Here is a 15,552-nt window from a genome sequence, read left to right as displayed (position 1 = left end):
GTGCCCTTGTTTATTGCAATTGTGACACTTTCCTTCAAACTTAGGTTTCTCTATGCATTCACTTGCTCTATGTCCTATTTTTTTGCAACTGTAACACTTTCTACTGAACATTGATTTACTATTGCTCCAACACTTGTTTGATGTATGTCCCCTATCTTTCCACAATGACTACATGTAGGCCTTTTTTTCTTTTAAGGTCCTTGCTAAGAAGATTCACCTTCTTCTATATATCCTAATCCATCTTTACCTTTGTGTCTAAATTGAGTTTTTTTATCCAGATGATTCATGCTTTCTTGTGAATTCATTATCCTCTCATTGGTTTTTTTTCTCTATGCTAAGATCATTCTTCAATATTTCATTTTATGTCCTCAAGTTGATAAGCATCATTGAGTTGATCAATTAGATCTGCTTGCTAAAGAGATGCTTGATTAAATTTATTATCTTTTTCTTATATTTCTTCATTGGTTTTGTCTTTTTGTTTAATGAATTCACATAATCTAACTAATTGAATTTCTTATTCTCTTTTCAAATTTTTGACTTCTTGATGAAGAGTAATATTCTTTTCAAAGTAGATCTATGATTATTGCATTAGTTTTATCTAAACTTCTTTCTTGATAAATGTCTTCAATTCTTTCTTCGGTGTAGAGATTATCATTCATCTGTGATGCAAGATCTTTTCTTCTTTTTAGGGATTGAGAGAGTTGCTCCTTCTTTTTCTTCAGTTGATCCATGGCTAATTGTAGATCCAAATTTTCATTTTCAATAGCTTTCTCCAATCTATAGACTTCCATTGTCTCTGATCTTTTCTCAAGCTACTAAACTTCTAATGTGAGAACCAAAGCTCTAATACCAATTGTTGGAAATGTAATATAGACTAGGTGACTAAGAGGGCAGGTGAATCAAGAACCAATAAAACTTTTAACTTAATTCACCAATTAAACATTCACGATGTAAGCTAATCTAGTTGCATGCATGAAAGATTGAAAGTAATAAAATATTCATAACACTTTGACACAATATTGGTAACCTAGAAACCTTCCAAATAGAAAGTAAAACTGGGGTGGGGATGATACACACAAGCTTTATTATTGCAGTATAAAGTTATCCTATTAAATTTTACAATTGAACACTTCTAGTGATCTATTCTATTAGAAGGACTAAGGACTATTAGGTCCACCTTGTGAAAGGATTTACAACATATAATGAAGTATGCACTCTATTAGGCGATTTGGAATGAGACTGTTAAGTCAACCTTGTGAAAGGATTTGACTGATGCACCTATTAGAATGAATTAGTGTGTGATCTCTGATCTAAAAATTGGTTTGTTCTATGAGATTCCTTTGAATAAAATTGATCACCTGACTGTGATAGATAAGTCTTTGCTTTTCCTTATACTTCTTGTAGCCTTCTTCAATTCGCACTCAATTGCTTCTTACTTGTTCACATACATTCTACTTCTTTTGTGGATGCAATATGATAGCTTAGATATATACCAATCCACTTTATTACCTTTTGGAGTTGGATACAATACCAAATTTATCATAATTCACCGATTCGGCCCACTTTTGTAAGTTGATTCTGAAGACAACTCAGTGATGTTCTGACACTCAACAAACACTGTCAACACTCGATAGACTCTAGCACTTGATTGATGTTGAATCATGGTCTATACTGATCTCTTTGATTAGTAGAAACTCAATCAGCACTATATGACTCAATGAACACTAACAAACTTGGTAGACACTGAATTACTCAGTTGACACTACATGCCTTGGTCAACACTAAATTCACTTTGTTAACACTATGAGCTCGATAGACACTAGAGAGCTTGGTTAATACTATACTCTGTCTTAGATGTTCAGTAGATACTATGAATCTCATCATGAACTATAGTCTAACTGATTGGCTTGGTAGAAACTAAAAATTTTGGTTAACATTGCTAAGGTTATGATAAGCTCGGTAGCAGTAAAACCAACTGACTAGTGTTAATTCACTAATAGATAAATTATTTGACCATAAGGTCAACACTTTTCTGACATGAAGCATATGTGTGTGACTATGCTTATTTCATCTTGCATGTAAATAGATATTCCTTAATTAAAAGAAATGTACATATGGGTAGATATGTTATAGTTTTTCTTTCACTACATATGGGTAGATGTGTAGTGTTCTTTTCTTTTCCCTGCCACATTCTGTGATTAGACTGCTAGTCACATTGATGCATGTTGTATGTTTCGGTATGGCTACACCAGATCCATCTGATCCATCTTGTTCTAGGAAGTTAGGCTTCTTGTGCTAGGGTCAAGGAATTCTTCATGTCAGAAAGAATCCCAGGGGTGTAAATACTTCATAGTTGGTAAGGTAAAAGTGCCTTGGCCACAATCCTATCTCAAATGGAAGATGGACAACGTCTGATGGCTTTGGAGATCAAATACACTGAAGGACACCTGTCAAGTTTTAGAACCTATCTTATGGTCTTGTATCCTCATCTTGATGATGAGTATGGTAACATTCAACTGATGTAATCATTATTGAGTAATGTAATCCTAAAATATTGAGATGTACTTTTTCTTACGTATATGATGGGCATACATTGTGATTTAGCACCATAGCTCATATTATGTAATGTTCATGCAATATAAATTAGCACCTTAGTGTTATATTGAATTTTTTGATGAAGTAATTGCTATTTATATTATAGATTAATGGATAATGAACGAGATCTTGAATTTTTAACTTTGTTTGTGATTGGTTTGTTTTCTGCATTTTCCATTCTTATGTGATGTGACATCTTTGATTAGGACATGGTTCTTACATGAACTATAAAGGGCATAAAGTTATTTTAGTAGTTTATGGGGAATTCAAGATTAGTAGAGCAAGCTTCATTGCTCAAATATAAACATTTTTTTTTGGTTTGAAGTGTGCCTTCTATATACTTTAGTCTCTAGCACCATATATTACTCTTACCACTATTTGTTAATGCTTACTTTTACTATAGTTTTTTGTGAAGCTATGCAAAATTTAGAGTAGGTGTAATGTCACACATTATTAAAATGGAAACATACATAGTTGATTTTCCACAGTTAAAACCTTAAAGAAAAATGATTACAATTTATCAATCTAAAAAAAATTAATAGCATTACAACATAGAGATTATTATCTTATAATCATGAAACTAGAACAATGAGACATAATATAGAACATGGATATATGTGGGGAAAACCTTTCTAAGATAAAAACCCCACCCTTCAAACCATCAAGATAAAGTATTATTCAACAACAAATTACAATACATTTTCAGCTTTACATGGAGTTTTACATCTTACTCCATTCTAGAGAAAATCTGGTAGCATAACCTTGTATAAAGAACTTCTCATCGCTCTCTTACATCTCTTCAGCAACTCATTGTATTTATAGAGTTTTCATACCAAAAAAAAAAAGTTTCTAAAACATCTATATTCAATGTATTTACAACTTATTTAGAAACGTCCTTTAGGCACAACTCTTGCATAAAAACAAAACAAAGAGAAAAAAACCCAAAAAATAGACTTTTTTTGTTTTTTTCTCTAAGTTTATTTATGTAGAAGGTTTGGTCTCATTTAGCATCTTCCAAAAATGCATAAATTAAAAACCAATAAATTATGATAAGTTTGAGCCACCATAGACCAAAAATTCCAAACTTGATGAAGACCTTATAGTAGTCCAACTGATGAAACTATATCATCACAACAATCCATGAAACCACATAGATCTTAACACATGCTCTTGTGCTCTAGCTAGACATTTGTCCAAATAGAACAAGCATAAGATCTGAGTGATAGCAAAGGCTACATAATATTGCCACCACTCAAGTTCTCTCATTAGCTACATAGAAGCATTAAAAAATTAACTTCTTAGCCCAACCAATTGTGAAGTAATCCTCCAAAATACAAGATAACATCAACTAGAACAACAACCAAACTAATTTCTCTAATCCAATTGATAAACCCACAAGATTGAAAAATAAGATCCACAAAAAATGCTAACCCATCCAATCACCCATACCTCAAAGGTATTCAACAACAAAAAACTCATGCTAGCAACATAACCAACCCATACTACAACTTCAATCTCTATGTGCAAACCAGTTAATGAAGACCAAACACAAACAAGAACCTCACTGCATGGGTAATGTTAAATCTAAAAGATCAAATCCATATTGAGTCTGCTAATAACAACATAAATAAATTTTAATCATGTAGTACCAAGGACCATCCACAAAGACATGCAAATCCTATACCAAAAACATTGCAAAAAAATCTCTCTCATCCAGTCTCCACAACTTTCTCATCTTCTCCACATCCAACAAAGAAGAGAGATAAAGGAACTACCATGTTGTCACAAAAAATAAATAAAGTATGAGTGATAACATATGGCCACAAAAAAGTGACCACCATAGCTCCAAAAGATCTCAAAAAATAATGTTATGTGAACTCAAACATCCAAGACGATAACCAAGACCAAAGAGAGAACCTGCAAATCATAAGAACATAGAATGTCCTTACACAATCACCTCTAAATGTCAATTGTGCCAAGTATGATCTCCTTCACAATCCCAAAAGTAAAGTCACAACAACATCCAAAATTGTTCAACCTCAAGAGATTAAACATAACATGATATCATGAATCTATATGGATGTAGGCATCTCAAAGAATATCAAACAACTCCATTTCTCATTTCAGAGAAATCATCCTACTACAATCTCCTACTATCATCATAAATGAAAATACACCTCAAGAAGATAACTATGTTATCCATATCTCATAATGAACCCTCCAGAACCATCTAATTGCAACTCAAGATCCATGAATATGAAAGAAAATATAAAGCTTCTAAAAGTTAAATTAGGCAATACCACTCAAGTGATAAACTGTCGAGTAGACCAAGAGTGGGGAATATGAATTCTCCTCCAAGATATGCACTTGGCATTGTAACTTATCCAAGAACAATCTCCTCATAGGTCTCTATTCAACTCATAACCAACCAATGTGTAGGTTGCTCAAACTTTCTATTGAAATCTCATCAAGAGTATACATCTCAATAACATGACTCTCATATCAAGAGATCTCTAGTGTCACCTAGGTCTCCAAGTATCCATGAGCACCTGTGATTAATCACTCCATGCCAAACTCCATTGTTGCAACATTGCATTATCATGAAGTATCAAGAAAATGATCAAAGTAATCAATACCAAGAAACTAAACCAAGTATCAAAGTCAAACCTCCAACCATGGAATCAAGGATGGAACATAAAATTGACAACATGATCTAAACCATATCCTCAAAAGAGATAACATGCTCCATGTGATCATATAAAATAACTACATCATGTCGCAACTCTAAAATGGTAATCAAGAGCAAACCATGACATAAAAGCCACCATGATAACATATCAAATGAATCATAAACCAAAAATCTACCAAGGACCCCTTGAATCCTAACAGTGTCAACATCTCCAATTACATGAAGATACCATCTTCAACTAGAGAACCAATAAATTTGAAAGACTCTTTTGCAGTGATAGGATCTAAGGCATCCTCCAACATCTGTAACACTAAAGAAGATCATCCATCACCATGTGATGAAAAATATAGCCACTTCTAAAGCTCCCACTAAAACGTGATATCAAGCTCTCCATGCATATGACATACCATCCCCCAAATCTTAAAAAACATCCAAGCCTACACATCATATTGAGTGAAACCAATATTTCCAAACTAAGGAAATTCACCATGCTATAGGACACTAGAAACAACTAACCAAGCACTCACTTATCATCCATCCTCTCATCCAAAAACAACCACACCAATGTATAAGTGACCATAGAAAAGGCTAGCTAACAAGTCTGCACCAACACTAAATCAAATCTAGTAGATATAGACAGTCCATGTCCAAGTTATATCATTGCAATTAAATGGGTGGCCTAACCATGTAATTGCATAACTTGTAGATCCAATTATTGCAACATGAAAACCCACTATCACATTAGTGATATGTTAAGAAAAGATCAAAGATAAAAATCATGTAGGCAACATGACAACCACTAGACCAAGAATAGATCCAATTTTCTAATTTTGCCCACATTAAGAACCATAGTCTAGGAACCCAAAAAAGCATCACCATAGAAATGTTGAGTGACTGATCACATACAATCATCTCCATGCAGAGAAAGAAGCACACCTCCTCTCACCATGCACAAATAATGCATGCATGTAGAACTACAACTATCTCATCCAATAACAATCTGAAGGAACCAAAGTCCAAAAAATAACTCTTTAATAGATCCACAAAAATCCACAATTTTTCCTTTGAACATGAAAAACCTGCAATACCATTGTGTTCAAGAACATCCATGCACATCCATACCCACTTCTCAACTAGAAGATTCAAAAGTCTAAAAAGACCAAACAATTGACCCCAGAATAATGGATTATCATAGATGAGCATCAACATAGATTTTAAGGAAAATATATAAACCTCTTAGATCCAATGAATAAGAATCCAAGTCATGCATGTAGAAGCATCAAAGAGGAAAAAGAAGTATAGGAACTTCATACCCACCTATAGACCAACACCACAACCACTTCTAGGACATGTATCCAAGAGAGATAGGTTATCCAAAATTTTCTAGATCATATAATGATTAACTCCATTGTCTTTATGCATTCTAAGTAATAAAAGAGATGTCTTCCAATATCCATGCATCAAGAATTATTCTTCTATCAACCAAGAGCTCTATATCAATATCATTTCAATATGACCAACTCTATTTTCTCTTTCTTCACCATCCTTCAAGAAATGTTTATTGTCACTTGAAATATTAATTCAACTACAAGACTTTCACTCATTAAAGGATTGATTATTAGCCAATTTCTTCACAACAAATTTCTTTGAGCTTTGCAAGCTAAGAAATATTAATAGAAGAAATACCCAAAACCAGAAACACTATGAATCCTCACATGCAAGCAACATGCAATTCACAAAACTGAGCTCTGATACCAACTAAAGGGAAATGAGAGCACCCCAGAAAGTCATATGAGATCAATATGCACATCCTATATCCAAAAAAATCTTCGATAACTTCTAATAAGAAAATACAAGTACATACTACTATGCCATAAAGCAAAAATAGACATAGTTAATTTTCCACAATTAAAGCCTTAAAGGAAAGTGGTTACAGTTTATTGATCTAAAATAAATTTAACAATATTATGACATAAAAATTATTATTCTACAATCATGAAACTAGAAGAAAGAGACAGAATAGAGAACATAGATGTACGTGGGGAAGACCTTTCGAGATAAAAACCCCACCCTACAAACCATTAAGCTAATTTATTATTCAAAACAAGTTATGATACATTTTCAGCCTTCACGTGGAGATTTACATCTTTCTCCATTCTAGAGAAAATCCAATAGCATAGCCCTATGTAAAGAACTTCTCATCTCTCTTACCTCTCTTCAGTAACTCATTGTATTTATAGAGTTTTCATACAAAAAGAAACAATATCTAAAGTGTCTACATTCAATGTATTTTTTGAATTTATAGGATCATTGAAATGTACTAATAATGCCATTATATTGATTGTATATTAAATGCAAATGAAGGCTTATAAATATGAAAGGAGTCATGAGACATGTCTCTATGGTTAAACATCACTAGTTAACATATTAATATAATAGTAATATAAATAACCATATATATAACTCATCTTAAGCATATATGTAATATTAATATGCTAACCATATACGTAATATATAATTATATTAGTATATAATAATATATAATATATATTATTATATAATAATTTATAATATATTATATATTATATATATTATATTACATATATAATATATATTATATATAAGATATTTATCTTAAAGATGATATATCATTAACAAGGTATCTCATTGTGATATTTCTATCAAGATTTAACTGTGTGATTTTGAGTCAAACTCATTGACCCATGTTTCATGAGTAGTGATTCAACATGAATCCATCTCTCATGATAATAAATGGAACTCTTAGTACTCATTAGATCTAGGTGATGCTCATAGGGATGAACCACTGGGAATTCCTGGGAGGTCACCCATCCCGGCACTACTCAATCCTGAGCGCACTTAACTACGGAGTTTCCTCCATGGTTAAACCCAAATATTGCAACCCCATTTTAAAAATATTCACCAATTTTTGTACCTTATGAACCATTCATTATAAATCCCCTTAAGCTCATCAATTCATAAGTAGGAGATAATTTCCATAGCAAGTCAAATTGTGATATTGCTATCAGGATTTAATTATGTGATTTTGAGTCAAACTCATTGACCCATGTTTCACAAGTAGTGATTCAACATGAATACATCTCTCATGAGAATAAATGGAACACTTATCACTCATTTGATCTAGGTGATGCTCACAAAAGTGAAGCATTGGGACTTCCCAAGTGGTCACCCATCCCAGTACTACTCCAGCTTGAGCATGCTTAACTACGGAGTTTCCTCCATGGTTAAACCCAAAGCTTGCAACCTCATTTACAAAAGCTGCACCAAGTGTTGTGCCTTATGAACCATTCATTAGAAAGCCCCTTAAGCTCATCAATTGATAAGTAGGAGATAATCTCCACAAGTCAAATTATGATATTACTATCAGGATTTAACTGTGTAATTTTGAGTCAAACTCATTGACCCATGTTTCATGAGTAGTGATTCAACATGAATCCATCTCTCATGATAATAAATGGAACACTTAGCACTCATTGGATCTAGGTGATGCCCATAGGGGTGAAGCACCGGGACTTCCAAGGAGGTCACCCATCCCAATACTACATCAGCCTGAGTGCACTTAACTATAGAGTTCCTCCATGGTTAAACCCAAAGCTTGAAATCTGATTTTCAAAACCTTTTCCAAGTGTTGTGCCTTATGAAACATTCATTAGAAATCCCCTTAATCTTATCAATTGATAAGTAGGAGACTCTATTGTTAAGCGCACTCAAGCTGGAGTAGTATTGGGATGGGTGACCTCCCAGGAAGTCTTGGTGCTTCACCCTTGTAAGCATCACCTAGATCCAATGAGTGCTAAGTGTTTTATTTATTCTCATGAGAGATGGATTAATGTCAAATCACTGCTCATGAAACATGAGTCAATGAGTTTGAATCAAAATCGCATAGTTAAATCCTGATAACATCATCACAATTTGACTTCTTGTGGAAATTATCTCCTACTTACCAAGGTATCTCATGTTAAAATCAATCTAACAAAAGCTACAACCTTAACACTCTCTCTAAGCTAGGAAGGATTTATAGAACACATTATGCTCTCAAGAATATGAACTCAGTATGATATTCAATTCACGATGAGGCAAAATTTCTCACCTTTCATAACACACAATTGAAGCAAATTTCATAACTTTAAAACACCACCTTAAGTGTGGTCTATAGTAGTAACTATATCATGGTATCTGACAAGATACAACCCAAAGAATGAGAACAAGTTGTTCATCATGGTGTTTGAAAAAAATCTAACCCAAAGAACTATGATAACAGGTCTACCATTTATAAGAATGCTACCCTACAATGGTTAACTTTTGTCTATTTGTTATCATAATTTCTAGCACTCTAGGACAACAATTTAATGAAGTTTGTCATGATAATAGGTCCACCATATATAATATCATCATCTTATAATGGCTTCCTTATGTTTATATATGTCAATGAAAGATCATCACTTTTCATTACATATCATATGTGAAATAGTAACAATCATGAATCCAATCAGAGGGTGGTACAAAGGTTTTCACACTAATTTTCGCTAACAGAGAAGAATGCATTACAATGAGTTTCACTTAGAACTTCTCCTCATAGAGAAGATATCATTCACAAAAGATTGCACCTCAAAAAAAAAAAAAATCTTCTAAACAATGATCCTAGGAAGTCAAGTCCAATAGTTACTCTCATAGAGGCTCTCTTCCCCCAAGTATTCTTGTCAAGCTCAATCTGAATCTGATATCATTTTTTTGATTTTCTAGTGATAAGTCATCACTTCCTCATGATATGCATAGGACTATGCCCATCAACATCATGCAATCACACACATGTATTTCTATACTCCCTTTGAGTATCAATCTTCTAAGGTCCTACATTGCTTTAGAAGAAGTTTCATACTCCCTCTTAATGTAGAAGAATCTCATAATCTCAATCATTAAAGATGTTTCTCCAAAAGCCTCACTTCATCCATCTTGATCATCGAGGTCTTTAGAGCTACTATCATTACATTGAGTCTGCACAATATTTGGTAGCATGTGTAAAGTACCAACTTTCTTTTCCTGCACATGAAGATTCAGAAATTGTCTTCTTAGATTATTTGAGAATAGAACATCTCCCCTCTAAAGAAGGTTCAAGTGGGAATGGAGCACTAACTATTATTCCCCCCATAATGTAAAATTCCTACTCATTCTATATTGTTGAATAACTTTGCATCAAATCGAATATGGATTCCTTTGACATCATCTCTCGTGTTGATTTCCCCAAATATAAAGTCTACCCCTTCTGCAAGTAAAGATCTGATCCAATATTAGATCTAAATCAACCCATATATGTGCTCTCATGTTATGTGTGACTCAATGATTTCTTCCCAACCGAGACACTCTTCAATTGTCAAGTTGTCTATTCAAGATGATTTTAGACAATGCTTGATCCACTTATCCAATCTGATTTGTGTTGCCCTTGCTATCCAATATGAGCTAAATACCTTGATGAGCTAGTTAGATACTGGAAACATTGAATATTACTATTCCCCCTACAATGTATAATTTCCACTCATTTTATTTTATGGAGTCAAAAAATTTCAACCAATTTGCTTTAGGAGTAAGCTTGTAACCTATTTGTGATCTCCATGTATATGCACCCTATTGACAAAACATTGTTCAATTGAATCACATATTTCCTATCTCAACTACCACTGTGATGATCTCCTTAGTAAGTTTTCTCTCTTGATTTATTTCTTGTGGTAGTTAATATGAACATCTTATTTTGATAGTAAATTTGCATTCTTATTCATTTAATTGACATTCCCATTTCATACTTCCTTACTAGAATTATGCTATTAATTACTCCCTCTCAACCAATAAGACAGAGATCACTGAAGGTTAACTGAATAACATTATTGGTCTTATCCCTTTCTTTCAAGGTTTCCTCTAATAACATACTAGTCTCCCTCTCTTTTTTTTGCAATAACATTCTTGAAGGAAAATATCAAGGTACATGGCTCTCATAGTATATACAAAAACACAAATAAGATAGGCTTCATTGATAAAATAAAATAATCAAGGATATTTTTTCTTCAAAACAATATTAGAAATACAAACACTAATCATACTTATTTCTTTATAATTGCTAACTTATATATTACTAATAATGATTAATTTTATTCAATTATAATTACTAATTTATAAATTAGTAATGATAACTAATATTTATTCAATTGCTATTACTAATTTATAATTACTAATGTTACTATGTTTTTAAGTAATCAATATAAATAGAATCGACATTATTGTGTGTGGCAAGTATGGATTGGAAACTAATGCTTACCTTTCCAATGGACCCGCAAGCGATGATCTGCTTGATGCTTGTTTTCTCAAATTCTTTTGTATGATTTTACATACTTCATTTCATAGGATCCACATGTAAACATATGTATGTGTAAATCATTCCACTTTCAAAGTCACATATGATGCTTTAATGGATCTTCCACCATGGTAAGCATGATGGTCTTTGTTCTCTTACATGATCTGTATTTTTCTACAATTATATACTAACAGTATCATAGTTCTTCTACACTCCTTTCGTGTCTTCTAATAGTTAGTTTGACTGGTGTCATCAAGTGATGCTAGAAAGGTATATTACTACTGACAGTTTCTTGAGTTTTTCCTTCTATGATTCAATCTCCTGATACTCTAGACCATCACAAGTTACAAACTTTGTCTCCTAATTTTCTTTGTGTGTTAGATGGTTTTGAGTTCATAATCTCTAAATACTTAGATGACATGGAATTTCTTCAATAATTAGAACTTCCATCTTGCACACACTCAATGGATCTTCCAAAGAGGATTCAAGGATATCGTTACCATATTCCTTCATCGTCACTACAAAGCACATGGAAGTTTTGTATCCTTACTACATATACAAGAGTCTTGAATCTGTTGTGATATTTGTAAGACTTTTTCCTTCGAACATATCACTAAATATTTCAACTGTTGTTGTATAACTTTTATCGGGTTCCAACATCATCTTTATATTTGCAGTCATGTTGGCAAGTTTTAGTCCTACCCTTGTAAAACTTAAAGTCATTGGTATTTAAGTGAGTTTGTGTTCAAGTGTGTATCTAAGTATCCTTTAGGTTACTTACTTCTCATCTTTCTTGAGTACCTCACTTTCTTTGTTTTTTGGTTCTCCCTTGAATTACCTTTACCTAATTCTTCTATGAGGCTTTTCTATTTTTCTGATGCACACAGGGTCTAGGTGATCTAGGTATGGTTAGGATGTGTTTTGGTGTCTTCCCAATGAGAAGTAAGCTATCTATGTCTATGATTATGTCATGATTGAAAGACCCACGAAGCCGAGGATCGAAATTAGGAAGAAGCCCATTCATTTTGTAGAGGAAAAATCTACTTTCACAAGGAAAAAGCGGGTCTATGAGTTTTTTGTTGCACACTAATGGAGGCAAAGGTGTTCTGTTCTACTTCTGAAGCTACAATATCACACTTTACATACAAGAAATAAAAGGAAGATGTTGAATGAACTATTTTGAGCTCTTAATCAGTGAGGCACGCTCAAGATTTAGCTCTAAAGCTATCAGATTGAGGTTAAAGGGTAAAGTGTTGTTAGTTTACTTCCTTCTAGAAAATGTTGCTTAGAGAGGGGTTTTCCATCCCTGGGTAATGAAAAAAATCACTTCTCTGAAAGCTTTGAAAATAGAAAGACAAGCCAACTTAAAGTGTGAATATTCTTAGGAGATGCTGATACTTCTAGAAAAGTCAGTGGTGAGAATATGACCCCAATATAAAGGAAAGGAAGTGTTAAATGCTTAAGGCAGAAAATGAAAAAAATGAAATGTGCAAGCTAACAAAGGATCACTCCTTGCGATATGATTCTAAATAGAAGGAAAGTGGGTTTGTGGAAAAGCTAATTTTCTCTCTCCCCCCCACATATGTCAATATTATCAAGTATTTTTGCATTCCAGATTCTGAAGCGAAATTAGGAACTCCCCGTGGAACTTAAGGACATTTTTTGTTAAGTGGTTTTTAGTAATATCACTTTACTCTAAGTAAAGTAATAGAGCTTTGGGAAATACAAGTTTTTATGTGCAAGGGAATGGAAAGTTTAAATAGTTGTTGATCATGGAATTAAATGCAAATCCTATTGTTATAATCATTGGTCAAACTTAATTTTGTTCATGTGGCTCCAACGCTCTAGTTCTTATACCTATTTCATCATAATTGACTGAGATTGATTTCTTAAAGCATATTAAAATGGTTATTTATCAAGAACTATATTATGTGCAATCATAATGAATGGCAATCAAACCTATGGGTTATGATAAGTTAATAGGCCTAGAGAGTGAATTGAAAGAGATAACAAATACGTCATTCAAATTATATGATTTGGGTGATCTCCATAGGAGACTCAAATCTCAACCAATTCACCCAATCACTCAAAAGATTAAAGAGAGTGGATTGATTGAGGCAATTGGTTTTCCAATGGTAGTACATGCACTGTAGCTTGTGAGGGAATGTATCAAGAGATATAACTTAGAGACAAAGCATATTTTGTTTCTTGATCAATCCATCCTCATCTTGATCAACAAGGCACTAATTCAGTCCGCATTCAAAAAACCTGTAAAAGATAAGTATTGTGATAATGAATTTGTCTATTCTGTGTCTATGTTCAATGAGAAGACCCTCAGATGGGAAGACATGTAAAGGACATGGCTCTAGACTCCTCGCTCGAAGAAGAGAAAAAATGTTCAAGACCTTGTTCAACACAAATTTGAAAAGAGAGACAGTAGATATTCTTTCTCTACTTCTCAAAGTCAAAGGAAAAGAGAAAATTCTAGAGTTCATTAAGCATCATTTCTTCTTGGTGCAAGCTATATGTGCTGAGGGTATGCAAATTGATTGGGCGCAAATTATTTGTGTTGAGCTTGCCTAATGGATGAATTTGGCCAGAGGATTTAAGAAAATTTACATGCCCTCCTATCTAATTTATGCCTTGGCTACTCACCACTTATGGCCCAGCCTTCCTAGCATCCAAAACTATGATGAGTGCATGAAGGTATATGAGTTCTACCCACATCTGTAGCTACATAGAAGCTTCAAGGAGTATGTGGCAGTAAATGATGCCTTCACAATGAGGCTATGTCAAGAATTACAAGGATCCCTTGAAAGGAGATTCTCACCAGAAGCAATCTTGGCTATTAGCCAATTTGGATGCTCATTCATCCAATATTTGAGCTTTTGATATATGCTAATCGGTGCCTTTGATGGTTTCCCCAAGAGGTTTCCTAGGTACCCAGAGGACAAGGTGGTTCTAGTCGAGTTATGTCAAAAAAATCTTGAAGTGAACATCTTGTGTTCACACATGAAGAAAATAGTTGGGATTCCCTTCACCATAGTGGTTGGACCCTACTCATGTGCTTCTAGATTTGATGCTTGGGATCTGGTGAGGATTTTTGAGAACAAAATCAAATTGGTGGACTATAAGGTATTGAGGCCTCAATATGATCCAGCCAGCTTTGTAAGAGATCACTTGAAGTTGGGATATGCCTACAGGCATGTTTTGTGTATCGAGGACTTCTGAGCTAGGTGTCTCAATGAATACTAGACGTGGGAGAAATTTTGGTCATGACTAACAATTAATGAGATTAAGTTATATAATGATTTTGTTGATGTTTCTGACCTTGTAGATGATGGAGCCTACATGCACCCCACAACATCTTATGAGAAGATCATAGGCACCCCAATTTTGTCTACCCCACCTATGGGTCTTGTCATAGACACCATGGACGTCCTCATGCATGGAATAATCAAAAGAAAAGATAAGTGGGTAGAGTGGACCTGAGCTAGGAAGAAGAGGACAGGAAGCATTGGTTCTACGAGTGGAGTATCTTCTGGTGCTACCTAGCCAACTGCATTGGCCACCACTATAGGTACTACTTCAACATCTATAGGCCCATTACAATCTATTGGTGAAGGTGGAGACCAACCTCCAGAGAAGAATGTGCTAATCACTCCTACCTACAGAAGTGTCTCTCTTTTAGACACCAAAAAAGTTGGGGAGAAGGGAGGAGACAAGGACAAGGAAAAAGAATAAGAGAAATCAATGGCCAAGCCTACCTTCCTTGTTTGTATCATCAATTTGGATAGTGACACCAACCCCATGGGTGGCCAAGAACGAGACACATTTCAGCAAGGGGATACCTTGGCTCTCTTAATAACTAAGGTTGTCGCCTTCC

Source organism: Cupressus sempervirens, chromosome 10, assembly GCF_028749045.1.
Source record: "Cupressus sempervirens isolate cs-2001-9-10 chromosome 10, ASM2874904v1, whole genome shotgun sequence".
NCBI lineage: Eukaryota > Viridiplantae > Streptophyta > Pinopsida > Cupressales > Cupressaceae > Cupressus > Cupressus sempervirens.
The sequence above is the reverse complement of the archived record's forward strand: the minus strand, read 5'-3'. Positions refer to the sequence as shown.